The 13,895-nt window shown below is 45.6% G+C and overlaps 1 pseudogene; it reads left to right on the forward strand.

Moving 5' to 3' along the window:
* Positions 1–593: 593 nt before the first annotated feature.
* Positions 594–800, forward strand: LOC110284451 (annotated as a pseudogene).
* Positions 801–13,895: the final 13,095 nt, after the last annotated feature.

Here is a 13,895-nt window from a genome sequence, read left to right on the forward strand (position 1 = left end):
CATAGTCACTATGCCTCAAGATCTCCATACCAAGATCAAGGTCAGAAACTTCTATCTCACAGCCTCCAGATTAGGGTCATTGGTGAGCCTTCCAATTCAGAATTTAAGTTTATTCCAGATATAGTCAAGTTGACAACGAGGAATAGCCACTACATGTGGTGATTGAATTATGCTTGGAACAGGGTGTGGCACTGTGTGGTAATTGAATTATGCTTGGAACAGGGTGTGGTTTATCAGGAGGTGGGGCCTGGTGGAAGGGGGTGTGTCCCCGTGGAGGCGGGGCTTGGAGGAAATATATATACTCAAGCTCTGCCCAAAGCCAGACACAATAGTCTCTCCTTTCTGCCTTCGAGTTGGGAAGCAGAGGCAAGCAGACATCTGGTCTAGGCCAGCCTGACCAGATAAAAAGAGTTCCGGCTCTTCTTGGCCTGCTTGCCAACACATCTGTTGGAACCTACTTCTACCGCAGACCAGCTGAACCAAGCAGCCTCGTGGGACTGAGCAACTACTGACTAGATTCTTGGACTTTCCGTTCACAGCTGACCTTTGTTGCAGCCGTTGGACTACAGACTGTTTTATCCCCCTCTGCAGTAATGGGACGAAGGAAGTCCAAGCGAAAGCCGCCCCCCAAGAAGATGACAGGCACCCTGGAGACCGAGTTCACCTGCCCTTTCTGCAACCATGACAAGTCTTGTGAAGTGAAAATGGACCGTGGTCGGAAGACCTGTATGGTGTGCCTAGAGGAATTCCAGACCTTCATCACACACCTGTCAGAACCAGTGGATGTGTACAGCGACTAGGATAGATGCCTGTGAGGCAGCCAATTAGTAGCGATGTCAAGGACCGGCTCCTCCCCAGCCGCCATCTGGCTACCAATCCAGAAAGTTCCAGGACTCCAGGGTACAGGTCCAGGACTGGGACAGCCCACCCTCAGTGTGGATGGAGTGGATGTGAATGAGGAGGTGTGCACAACTGCAGATGTGATTGTAGCGATGGAGGCGAGCGATTGCTGGGTCCCACCAAGCAGCCCATGGTGGCCTTACAGAACCCAACACCTCAAGTGACTCTGAAAGCTTTGAGTTGCTCAAATCTTCAGGCTCCGCCCTACCCCCAGCTTTAGGTTCCTGTCTTCTCCGTCGATGGTTCCTGACATCCCAGGCAAGGAACAGCTATGAGACTACAAGTCTCCTCAGACACCACACCAGCACCTCCCCCAAGAAAAATCGGTACAAGGACATGGACTGTGATGACCTCACGACCAGGATAAAGACCAACAGATTCGTTCCCGAGAAGGCGTTCTCTGGTTCAGACAGGAGACAGACAGGTCGAGAAGGACCAGTTCACTTTGAGCAGGATCCTTTTGGTTTGGACAAGTTCTTGGCAGAAGCAAAACAGCATGGCGGTTCTAAAAGACCCTGGGAGAGCAGTCACCCCAGGGAAGAGGGGCATGAAAGCAAGAAGCCGAGGAAGGAGTATATAGGCCTCTGGAAACTAAAGCTGACATATACAGCCGAGGATGGCTGGGTCTAGCCTCTGTGGGGGAAGATGCACCTAACCCCGGAGAGACTTGAGACCTCAGAGAATGGGGAGGCCTGCTGGGGTGGAGTGCACTGGTGGGGAGTGGGCTTATCCTCTTGGAGACAAGGGGGAGGAGGAATGGCACAGAGGGGGGACCTGGAGTGGGATTTTGACTGAACTGTATAAAACCACGATGAAAGATAAGTCAAGAAAAAGAAAAAGAAAAATGACTTATTTATTTATTTTATTTTAAGTAAGAAGTGATCATACGTGCCTTTAATCCCTTCTGAGTTCAAGGCTGGCTGAGTCTAATGGAAGGTTTATTCTTTTTTTAAAAAAAAATTATTCATTTTATATATGGGAGTTCAGTGTTCTCACACCAGAGGAGACCATCGGATCCTGTTACACATGGTTGCTGGAAACTGAACTCAGGACCTCTGGAAGATCACACAGAGCTCTTAACCACTGAGCCATCTCTCCAGCCCGTGAATTTACTTTTTTTACATGCTAAGCTAATGCTTAGCTTTTTTGTGAATATTGTGTTTGCCTCTGGTTGTCTGGACTTCCAGAACGCTCATTTTTCCAGAAGCATGGATCCATTAGATTAACATTTTGCTTCTTCTATCATGTTAATCATGACAAAGTCACTGACGAAAAATAGACAACCGCAAAAATAATCCATACAAGCTCTAAACAATTAAAATACATTTTCAATAAAATTCAAATTTGGGGAATTGGGTTTTATTTCTCAAATGGCAAATAAAAACTAATTTCATACACAATTGGAAGAATGTTTGGGTTCAGTATCAATGAGAAATGACTTAACATCATAACAGTTCTAGAGTTCTAACATCTGATACTGTCTTGAGAATCAGTTGGCCCCACTATCCTACAAACGTTTCACAGGATACACAAGACAATCTCTCTGCTGAGCCCCTTGCCTCTAACCTTTCCCATGTGAGCATCTTGCTGATATTTTTTGCAGCAGAGCCTGCTGGTCAGAGGGATGTGGCTGTCTTCTAGAAGTCTCAGCAACACAGCTCTCGCTGGAAGTCCCAGCTGATCTCGCTGATTGTCGACTCTGGCTTGATTTCACAAGTCCTTCAGAATTTGATAATTTATCCCGGAGGTGCAGAGCAAACAGATCTTTGGAAAGTTTAAGTACCCGGAAGATCCTGGGGAAGCCATTGCCTTTTGTACTTTCTTTCAAATCCTGGCAACTGATTAGAATACTGAGTGAATCAGACATTCCAGGAGATTCAGGCACCTGAGTTTTGTTTGGTTTTTAAATCTTTATTCTTCTTCCTTTTGCAAAGTGATTTCAGTCTGTGGGACTCATTAAAGTGTCACGGATATCAATGAGTGGCTAAATCTTGTCCATCACTGAGCTATAGATTTGGGCCTGTGGTGGGAACAGGGTGTCAAACACATTGTCGGCCGTAAGCATTGCCAGAGGTTCTTCTCATCTCACTGGGATCCAGAGACTTGGCTTCAACTCTGCGTGAGTGTGCACAGCTAGACTGCCTGGAGCCAAGTTATGCAGTATTCACGTTTAAAGAAAATCTTGGGCATGTTATTAAACTTCTTTGTGTTTCATTTTTAATTTAAAGAACCTAATAACCTCACATTGGCTATATGGATTGAACAGGTTGATGTATCGAGAATATTTTTTGTTGTTGTTTTTGTTTTTGCTACGAAGTTTCTTCTCTTTTTTTCTTGTTTTTTTTTTAATTTATTTACATTTCAAAAAGTTTCAAGTATACAAGGAGTTCTTCACGCATGTTGACTCAACACTGCCCTTCTTGCTTCACTCACCTGTGAAGACCTTACTGTCATGTGTGATTTCTGTATATATGTATGTATGTGTGTGTGTGTGTATATATATATATATATATATATATATATATATATATGTATATATAAAATCCAAAAATTGATGGTTTTGTTTTTAAATATTTTAATTAAACTTGTAAGATATTTGGATAATAAAACTTAGGACAAGATAAAACACACACAATGTGAAGTAAGTCCTAGGTACAGGGACCCCTTTGGTTCCTAGAAGGCTAAGGCTACGTCTCCATTTCTTTGTCTCCAGCTTTGAAGGCACATTTCTTAGAAAACAGCTGAAGCTTCAGGAGTTGTGGTGGCTCTCCGTGGCTGCCCACTTCACTTCATATGGAATTAACTAAAACCCAAAGGGCTGAGAACACCTGTGAGGGATTTTTTTTTCCTTAATTAAATCTTTTGAGTTGGGGAGAACCCACCTTTAATCCAGATCTTTTGAGCTGGAAAGATCCACCTTTAATCTGGGCCACATGTTCTTCTGGCGGCCTATACAAGGACATGGAAGAAGGAAGCTCAGTCTCTTTACCTAGGCCTGCTTGCCTTCACTCTTGCTGACAAGTTTATTCTTTCACTGGCATTAGAGACTATGTTTCCAGGATTCTGGTATATACTGAAGACCGGCTGAGACATCCAGCCCTATAGGCCAAACAGCTACAACATTATTGGGCTCTCCATTGGTAGACAGGCATTGTTAAACTATCAGGACTACAGCCTGTGAACTACTCTAATAAATTGTGTGTGTGTGTGTGTGTGTATCAATGTGTCCATGTGTTTCTGTGTGTCTGTGTGTGTGTATGAGTGTGTCTGTGTGTGTATGTGTGTGTGTTGAATTATATATGTTTGACCTTGTAAAAGAGTGAGGATCCTTCCTGTATTTATGATTGTTTAAGAGACGGCCTGTGATCAAAGGCACACTCTAGTTTAATGGTTATTCAACGTTATTGCTTTCGGCCTCTCCTTTTATGTAGCGTTTTCTGCATTTGGAGACTTTGTATTAAATTTCATTTCACCCTAAATCATAAAAACAACCTTAATCCTATCCCTAATCATGTCTTTCAGGCTTTAGCTCAGTGCATTCCCATGCGCCCTACCAAATCGGCAGTCACCCATGTGGACCTGTGGTGCATCGATCTGCCCACCCTTTGCTAGATCTGGCCTTCCCTACCCTTTCACCTTGCAACAGGATTCCCCCTGTGCACTTTACTCCACCGAGGTCTGACTATACAGTGCCAGTTTCTTCCCTGCAGCTGGTTTGCATTGGGTATCTTAGCAATGCAGATGCTATTCAGATTTCTATCATCTCACTCCTGAAGTCTCTTGAAATCTGCTGCAGCCGCTTTAGCCCTCTCTTTATTTCCATGGAGCCTATGGAGATATATTTACTGTGTGGTTGAAGACATGAGGGCTAATATTACCACTCAAGATTAGGTTTAAAGCACTATTTGCCTTGGCCAGATTTCCAAGGAAAGCAGGCTATGCAGGCAAACTGCTGCCTATGAAATAGTCAAGCCTAGTGAAGATATTATTATTATTTATTCAATAAATTCTGATATTGTGGGAAAACACAGGATGATCATCTATACTAATGGTATAGAAGACTTATAAAGTCGTTCTGCAATGGCTGTCACTAATCTTAACCCAAATCCTAACCACGAGTCCTAACTCTAACCTTGACCCTAGCCCTAATCCTAACCCTAGCAATTCTAACCCTAATCCTACCCTATCCAAATTTAATCCTAACCTTAAATTCGAACCCAAACCCTAACAATTAACCATTGATTCCTGGCCCCTGACCGACTCACTGACCCTCATGACCACAACTCCAATCCCAACCTCTAACACCTACTGCCTAACCTTAACTCATTGCAAGTGGTGGGAGAACAGAGCAGACATAAATCACTTGGAAGGGGCTTGAGTAGGAAAGAACCCTTAGAAGGAATGGTGAGAGCCCACTCACCCATTCTGCCACTAAGACACAGCTAGAAGGTGCCATCCAAGAAGAGATTTCCCTCACCAGACACCAGGTCTATCTGTGGCTACTTTTTGCCCTTGTGTAAAGAGGCTGCCTGAGGCCAAGCTGAAGAGACTCAATTGCATTGACAAAGGAAGTCCCAAAAATGCCCATTATAGACTGTTCTCTGGTTAAGTCTCATGAAGAGCATTTGAAACAAGCATAGCAAGCTGAGAAAGGAAAGATATCAAATATATGGTTCGAGTATTAAAGGGGCACCAGGAAGTGAAACGGAACAGAATCCTGTGTTCAAGGATATTAAATTGAATTAAGGGAGTGGTGACCTTGGGGCAAGATCCTACCCAACTAAAGTTAGATCCAGGCCTGGTGGTACACACCTTTAATCCCAGGAGATAAAGTCAAGCAGATCTAGGAGTTCAAGGCCAGCCTGAGAGAGCACGTTCTAGGTGAAGAAAAGCTTAAATCCAGGCCTGGTGGTACACACCTTTAATACATGGCAACAGGTATGCAGATCTATGAGTTCAAGGTCAATCTACAGAGCAAGAACCAGGATAGCCAAGCTTAGGCAGTGAAGGATTTAGAAAACATAAAGCTAGTGATAATGTAATAATACAAGGGGATCATGTTCTAGTTCCTGTAAGCAGCAGAACTCAGCAGCTTCAGCCATGTGCTTCTGAGTCAAGAGGAGAAGATGCCCCTCTTCTACTACTGGGTCAATTAATGCCATTTACCTGGAGCTAAGAAATTAGTGGTAATTAAGAAGAGACCACCATCATTGAGGTGAAATCTTCTGGGAAGTGTTTCCTGAGAGCACAAAGAAGCTGTGTTCCAGCTTTGTTCCAGTCAAAGTTGCACTTCGTGCTGCAGCTGTACTTGGTAATGTGTAAGAATCACCCAGGTGGTACTGGTTTTGAAGGCATGAAGGGGTCATGGAGAGCAGCTGAGGCTTGGCATTGTTAGAGGCCACAGAAGACTATTGGTGAAGGTGCAGCTTCAGTTGCATTTGATGGCCCAGGACTGAAGGGGTCATGCAAAGGAGTTGAGGCTTGGCACCATGAAGAGAGCCTATGAGAGGCTATTGGTAAAGTCTAGTTGCAGCGGAAGATTCCCAGTGTACTGGAGATGCCAGTACCATTGATAATCACTAAGAACAGCAGCAGCAGTGGAGTGGATCAACCTGAGCTTAGAGGGCAGAGCTGGAGAAGTGACGCCAGCCCTTTGGAGGAGCCCAGAAGATCACGTGTGGATCCCAGACATTGAAATAAGAAGCTTTAACATTGAAGTTGCCTTGGAGACCCCAAGATGTTCGAGATGCCAGAGCTGTGGTCTATTTGCTGAGGAAAGCTACTAACAGGGAGTGGAACCAGCCCAGAAGGAAAAAGTTTGTTGCAGTCAACAAAAATGAAAAAGGAGTTGGAGATCTGAAGCCTGCTTTGACAGCAGACATGGAGATGCAGAGTTTGGAGTTTGTCCAGGGGGGTTCCCTGTCTTGCTTTGGGGATTACAATGAAGTGATTGGAGGAATCTCAGAAGAGACCTTGAACGTTGAACCTTGTTGAGACTCTATAGGCCATGGGGACTCTGGAAGTTGGACTAAATGTATTTTGCATTATGGTATGTTTAGGTGTGGCTACCATAGACTCATATGCTTGAACAGGCCTATGGGGGGGGGGCAGGGAGTGGAATGTGCTGGTTTGTTTATGCTTGACTCAGGGAGTGGCACTGTTAGAAGGTGTGGCCCTGTTAGAGTAGGTGTGGCCTTGTTGGATTAGGTGTGTCACTGTGAGTGTGGGCTTTAAGACTCATCCTAGCTGCCTGGAAGTCAGTATCTGCTAGCAGCTTTCAGATGAAGACTTAAAACTCTCAGCTCCTCCTGTACTATACCATCCTGGATGCTGCCATACTCCCATCTTGATGATAATGGACTGAACCTCTGAACCTGTAAGCCAGTTCCAATTAAGCATTGTCCTAGGGCTGGAGAGTTGGCTCAGTGGTTAAGGGCACTGACTGATCTTCCAGAGGTCCTGAGTTCAATTCCCAGCACCACACATGGTGGCTCACAACCATCTGTAACAGGATATGGTGCTGTCTTCTGGTGTGTTTGGAGAAAACGACAGTGTACTCATATAAATAAAATAAATACATCTTTAAATGTCCTTATAAGAGTTGCCTTGGTCATGGTGTCTGTTCACACCAAAAAACCCAAACTAAGACAACATATCAGAACAGAATGATAATTATGTTGAATCTAAGGTGTCTGATGGTCTCTACTGTCTCTTTTTGCAGTGTTTTCCTATTTTTTAATAGTGAGCAACACTGATTATAACAAAAAAGGTTATAAGTAGAATTTAGCCTTTCACATACTTGGCACTAAAAGTAAATAAATAAGTAAGACCTGAAGTTGGGAGGAGATGTTCTATTGGATCTTGAGTTGGAGGGAAAGTGAGGGCAGACATGATCAAGACATACTGTATACATGTATGAAAATTTCAAAGAATAAATAAAAATGAAATAAAACAAGAATTTGCATTTTACAGTCATTTTAAATTTTTTATTTAATTTTTTTACACTCCAGATTTTATCCCCCCCCCCAACCCTCTGACTGTTTCCCATCCCATACCTCCTCCCTTCCCCCTGTCTCCATGAAGATCTTCTCACCCCAACCCCGACCTCTAAACTCCCTGAGGCCTCCAGTCTCTTGAGGGTTAGGTCCATCTTCTCTGACTGACCTAGACCTGGCAGTTCTCTGCTCTATATGTGTTGAGGGTCTCATATCAGCTGGTGTATGCTGTCTGATTGGTGGTCTAGTGTTTGAGAGATCTCAGTGGTCCAGGTTAATTGAGACTGCTAGTCCTCCTACAGTATCACCCTTCTCCTCAGCTTCTTCCAGATTTTCCCTAATTCAAACACAGGGGCCAGCCACTTCTGTCCATTGATTGGGGTGCAAATATCTGCATCTGACTCTTTCAGCTGCTTGAGTCTTTCAGAGGGCAGTCATGATAGGTCACTTTTTGTGAGTGCTCCATAGCCTCAGTAATAGTGTCAGGTCTTGGGGCCTCCCCTTGAGCTGGATCCCACGTTGGGCCTGTCACTGGACCTCCTTTTCCTCAGGCTCCTCTCCATTTCCATCCCAGCAGTTCTTTCAGACAGGAACAATTATGGGTAAGAGTATGTGGTATGGCAACCACATCCCTCACTTGATGCCCTGTCTTTCTGCTGGAGGTGGGCTCTACAAGTTCCCTCTCCCCACTGTAGGGCATTTCATCTAAGGTCCCTCCCTTTGATTCCTGAGAGTCTCTGACCTCCCAGGTCTCTGGTACATTGTGGAAGGTCCCCTCATGTCCTACCTCCCAAGGTTGCCTGTTTCTATTCTTTCTGCTGGCCCTCAAGGCTTCAGTCCTTTTCCTCTACCCAATAGAGGTAGAGGTTCCCCTCTTCTCCAACCTGTCCCCTTTCCCACCCAGGGCCCTCCCTCCCTCCCCCCTTGTGATTGCTTTCTTCTTCCTCCTGGGTAGGACTGAGGTGTCCTCACTTTGGTCCTTCAGCTTGTTGACCTTTTTGAGTTCTATGGACTCTATCTTGGGTACTCTGTACTTATTTTTGGCTAATATCCACTTATTAGTGAGTACATACCATGAGTGTCCTTTTGGGTCTGACTGAGTTAACTCACTCAGGATGATATTTTCTAGTTCCATCCATTTGCCTGCAAAACTCAGGTTGCCCTTGTTCTTAAAAGCTGAGTAGTATTCCATTGTGTAATGAACCACATTTTCTGTATCCATTCTTCTGTCCTGGGACATCTGGGTTGTTTCTAGCTTCTGGCTATCACAAACAAGCCCACTATGTACATAGTGGAACACGTGCCCCTGTGGCATGGTGAGGCATCTTTTGGGTATATTCCTAAGAGTGGTATTGCTGGGTCTTCAGGTAGATCAATTTTCAATTTTCTGAGGAACCTCTAGGTTGATTTCCAGAGTGGTTGTACCAGTTTGCAATCCCACCAGCAATGGAGGAGTGTTCCTCTTTCTCCACATCCTCACCAACATGTGCTGTCACCTAAGGTTTTGATCTTAGCCATTCTGATTGGTGTAAGGCGGGATCTCAGAGTCATTTTGATTTGCAGTTCTCTGATGACTAAGGACTTCGACCATTTATTTGGGTGCTTCTCAGTCATTCAAGATTCCTCTGTTGTGAATTCTCTTACAAAGTCATTTCTAATCTCAGGTACTTAAACGTTTGGGTGGCATCTGTGCAAGTCACTTATGTAGGGTGGTCTGGGTACACCCCCCCCCATTGCTCGGATAAAGAAAGTCTGATTCTCTGTAGAGTGGAGAGGAGGTGAAGAACACAAAAGAAAGCAGTCTGGGCATGCAGGAGGAGGGGTAAGCTGGGCAGGGCAGTGTGCCACCAAAGGCTGCCGGCATCAACATAGCCTCTCAGTGTAGCAAGGAAAGAAAGGACCAGCAGCGCTGTCCAGGGGAACAGACAACATTGGGCTCTGCAGACCACAGAGGAGGATGGGCCTAATGCATGCTGGGGGAACATATATCCAGATAGGGGCAGGTGAGAGGCTTCCACCTGGAAGGCATCCAGAATGACATGCTGACATTCACAAGCCGTTTGGGAAGGAGCAACAAGAACAGCAGTGATGAGATCACCTTCCCTTCTTTGCAGCCTCAGCTGATGAGTGTCCAGAAAGACTGCCTAAGAATATAACTTAGGATCTGTTACATGTGTGTGGGCAGCCTTTCTTAACAATGGATTCTGCAACTACTCTCCGCAGTCAAATAATTCAAAGGCGCCAGACAAGGATGGAAAATGTGGAGACTGGAAAGGGAGACCAACAGAAGTCATATCAGGGAAATGAGTCAGGGCATGGAGGGTTTTAAGATTTGTCCTGGGAACGGACAACACTATGGGGATACATGGTGGAATGTTTGATGCTGCCTCCTCACCATCCAGTTGACTTTGTTGGACCCAGAGTGTTTCCCTTGCCCTTTCTTGTCCCCTGTCACAATAGTTGCATACCTGTTCATTTCCTATAACTGTTTTATTTCGTGCTAGACAGACAGCCCCAGCACTGCCCTGTGGCTGGCAAATAACCAAATGGGTTTCATATGTGCAGATTCTGATGTCTAAATATTAAGGACAGAAGGGTCTCTTTGCTAGAGGACTAGATTGCAAACTCATTGTTGCTTCTCTCCCCTTGGGTTAAGAATGGCTACAGAATGCCAGGCATGGTAGTGTGCACCTTTGAAGACAGAAGCAGGCAGATCTCTCAGTTTGAAGCCAACCTGGTCTACAGAGCTAATTCCAGGATAGCCAGGGCTACACAGGGAAACCATGGCTTTTAAAAAATCAACCTCCATACTGGGCAATGGTGGCACACCCTTTAATCCCAGCACTTGGGAGACAGAGGCAGGTGGATTTCTGGGTTTGAGGCCAGCCTGGTCTACAGAGTGAGTTTCTGGACAGCCAGGGCTACATAGAGAAACCCTGTCTTGACAAAAACAACAACAACAAAACCAACCTCCTGCGGTTGTGGAGATGGCTCCGTGGTTAAAAGCACTGGCTGTTCTTCCTAGAGGACCCAGGTTCGATTCCCAGCACCCACATGGCAAGTCACAGCTGTCTGTAAATCCAGTTTCAAGGGATCTGACACCCTCACACCAATGCAAACTTTAAAAAATGGTTATCTCCCCCCCCCTCCGCCCCCAATGATGAGTACAGAGATTTTCTTGCTCATATCTTCTGGGTGCAGAATATTAGACTGGGGGCCAGGTGCTTTGGTAACTCCCAGGAGATTTCTCCCAGTCTGAAATCAATGAGCTGAGTTGTTAGTTCTACAGTGAATGAACTCTGCTACAAGGTTATTATTCAGCCAAGAGCCCAAGGCCAGAGGGCATGAAGGATTCCATGGTGTTTGTGTAACCAGCAGACGGCATCATAGCAAAATTAGATCAATCAAACATTGTCTCCAAGAGTGCCAGAAGCTGACCCACTCAGAGCTGTGCTGAAGTAGACGAGAGGACAAGTGTCCCCTCTTTTTCTCCTACAAGCCCTGCTACCTAATAGGAATGCCAGGAGATAACCATGCTAGTAATCAAAAGATCCACCACTTTTCAGCGGGCCACTTCTCTCTGCCAAGATAGCACACTCAGTTGAATTTGCCAAGTCAGCAGAATCAACCCTTCCCCCTGCCACAAGAACACACAAACAAAACAAAACAAAACAAACAACAACAACAAACTTGAGATTTTAATCTATGATTAGTGTGATCCTTGGAATGAGGACTTCCTTTCATGTCCTAGGTACCTTTGTTTACATTTTTGAATACTTGCTTCAGAGCTTCGGTGCAAAGCCACTTCGTTCAGGGTGAGCCTCTCTGCCCTATCCTGACACATGCAATCAGCCCCACAAGGACCAGTAAGTAATCTCCAAACTGAGGTGAGAGTTCAAGCTGGTTGGGGGCTGTGGAGTGCACACTGATTGGAGGCTGTGGAGTGCAGGATGGTTTGGGGCTGTGGAGCGCACGCTGATTGGTTGGGGGCTGTGGCGAGCACGTTGATTGGGTGCTGTGAAGCGCTGGCCCGATTTGGGAGTGAGGGGCTTCCAGCAGAGCCTCTTTGGAGGACTTGAACAGATGCAACAATTTCCACATGGCTCTGGAATGTGGAGAATTTATTCTTTTGTGGCTGAGAGCTGAGAGCGCTGTCTGCCTAAAGAGCTGCTGCTGTGTTTTTGCTCTGGATCTTCCACACAGGCCCAAAGCGTCTTCACCACAGGGCAGAAACATCCTCTGTGAACAGAGTGAGAGGGAAACCTGGGAAGATGTGCACTTTACATGAAGATCCAATGCTGTGACGTGTTACAATGACACTATTTCACACGCAACAGCACGATTCAATCATACAATAATAATAATAATAAAATACCCTCAAAAGCATATCTTAGAGAATGTTTTCCTGAGAAATTGTAGCTCAACAACCAAAACATAAAAGTCCCCCCCCCTACTTTGTTAATTATCAATGACAACAGATTCTATGAGTGATTGGTAGAGGTAGTGCTATTAAACAATTATATCACTCAAAATGCAATCAGCCTACATAAACACTTCACGTTTGAGGGAAGATCAAAAAGATCCGGGGTGTGCACCTAAGTGTATGATTCTACAGTGGCTTTGGAAGGCCTTCTTCCTGCACCACAGGCCTGCAGCAGGAGTTGGAAAGAGGTCTGCTCCTGATTGGTAGCCCTCACTGCTTCTCTGCCACCTCTTTCTGTTGATGGGCTTCAAAACTACGATCTGTGTGTGGGTGGGTGTTCTGAACTGCTTCTTTTGGGGGCGATCCGCTGCAATTTCTATTTGCACTAGAACGTTATACAATCGTCATTAGAACCTGTTGCAGCTAAAAAGAGCGAATGGATCTTCACTGGAAATCAATCACTTACTCTCACACCTATGCCACAGCGGAGGGAAGATCAGACCGTACCCACTTGCGCAGGACACCCTGAGCATGCTGTTCAAGAGGACCCAGAACCTAGTTACCGGCCAGTCTGTTGGCCAATCCTGGGGATATCAGTCTAGTGTGAAACACAAACGTCAGAGAATGAATACAGTGTGACAAGTCTTGGGACAGGATGAGAGAGGTGCCAGGAAAACACTGGAGCTAGAGCTTAGGCAACGGGAGAATGCGGGGAGAGCAGGTCTGCAAAATGCTGCTCCTAGTGTTTTGCAGAAGTACGGGATCGCCCCTTTGAGAACTTTAATCTACTAAGTAAAAATGAAAGTACACTGAAATACAACAGACGAAGAGGAAGATAAAGTAGACAATAAAGACTAGGGTGGGGGACAGGAAACACTTCAGGCAGGAGATGAGCTCAGAGAACACCCAGAGGACCGGATGATGAGATGCAAGGGAGGCTCGGCAGCACCCACTGGCCCAGGTCACTCCCATTTGACATTCTCCCTGTAATAACACTGGAATAGGCTCTGGGCAAAACGGTGGGCAGAGCATTCTTGGCATTCACCCAGGTGCCATATTCCACCCCCAGGGTTCCGACTCCGCCCCCAGGGTCCCGACTCCACCCCAGGGTCCCGACTCCACCCCCAGGGTTTTGACTGATCTCAGGCCTTAACCAGATCCCAGAGCACACAGATGCAGTGTCTTCTGAATTGTGACCTCAAGGGGTGACCTCCAGGGTCCTGCTGACATACACTGATGCCTGCTGGGGTGCAGAGGCAGTCTGAGTGAGATAGTCCGGGTCCTTCGCCTTACAAGGAGATGGGGCTTGACCCACTAAAGTCGATGCCTTGTGCTTTTAATTTTATTTTATTTCAACACACTTTCTTAGGAACTTTTACACCAAAGCACCCCTGTGAAAGGAAAGGTTCCATAATGAGGTTTCCAGTGTTTCATCTCTTGTACGCAGATGGGACTTGCATCGTTTGCTTTTCTTTGAAGCGCTGCGGAGCCCAGAGCAGAGCTGAGCCTGGTATTTATTTTTATTGGTTTCACAGCAGGCTAACTTTCCCCAGTCTTTATCGCCAGACTCAGAGACC

Source organism: Mus caroli, chromosome 18 (genome assembly GCF_900094665.2).
Source record: "Mus caroli chromosome 18, CAROLI_EIJ_v1.1, whole genome shotgun sequence".
NCBI classification, from domain to species: domain Eukaryota; kingdom Metazoa; phylum Chordata; class Mammalia; order Rodentia; family Muridae; genus Mus; species Mus caroli.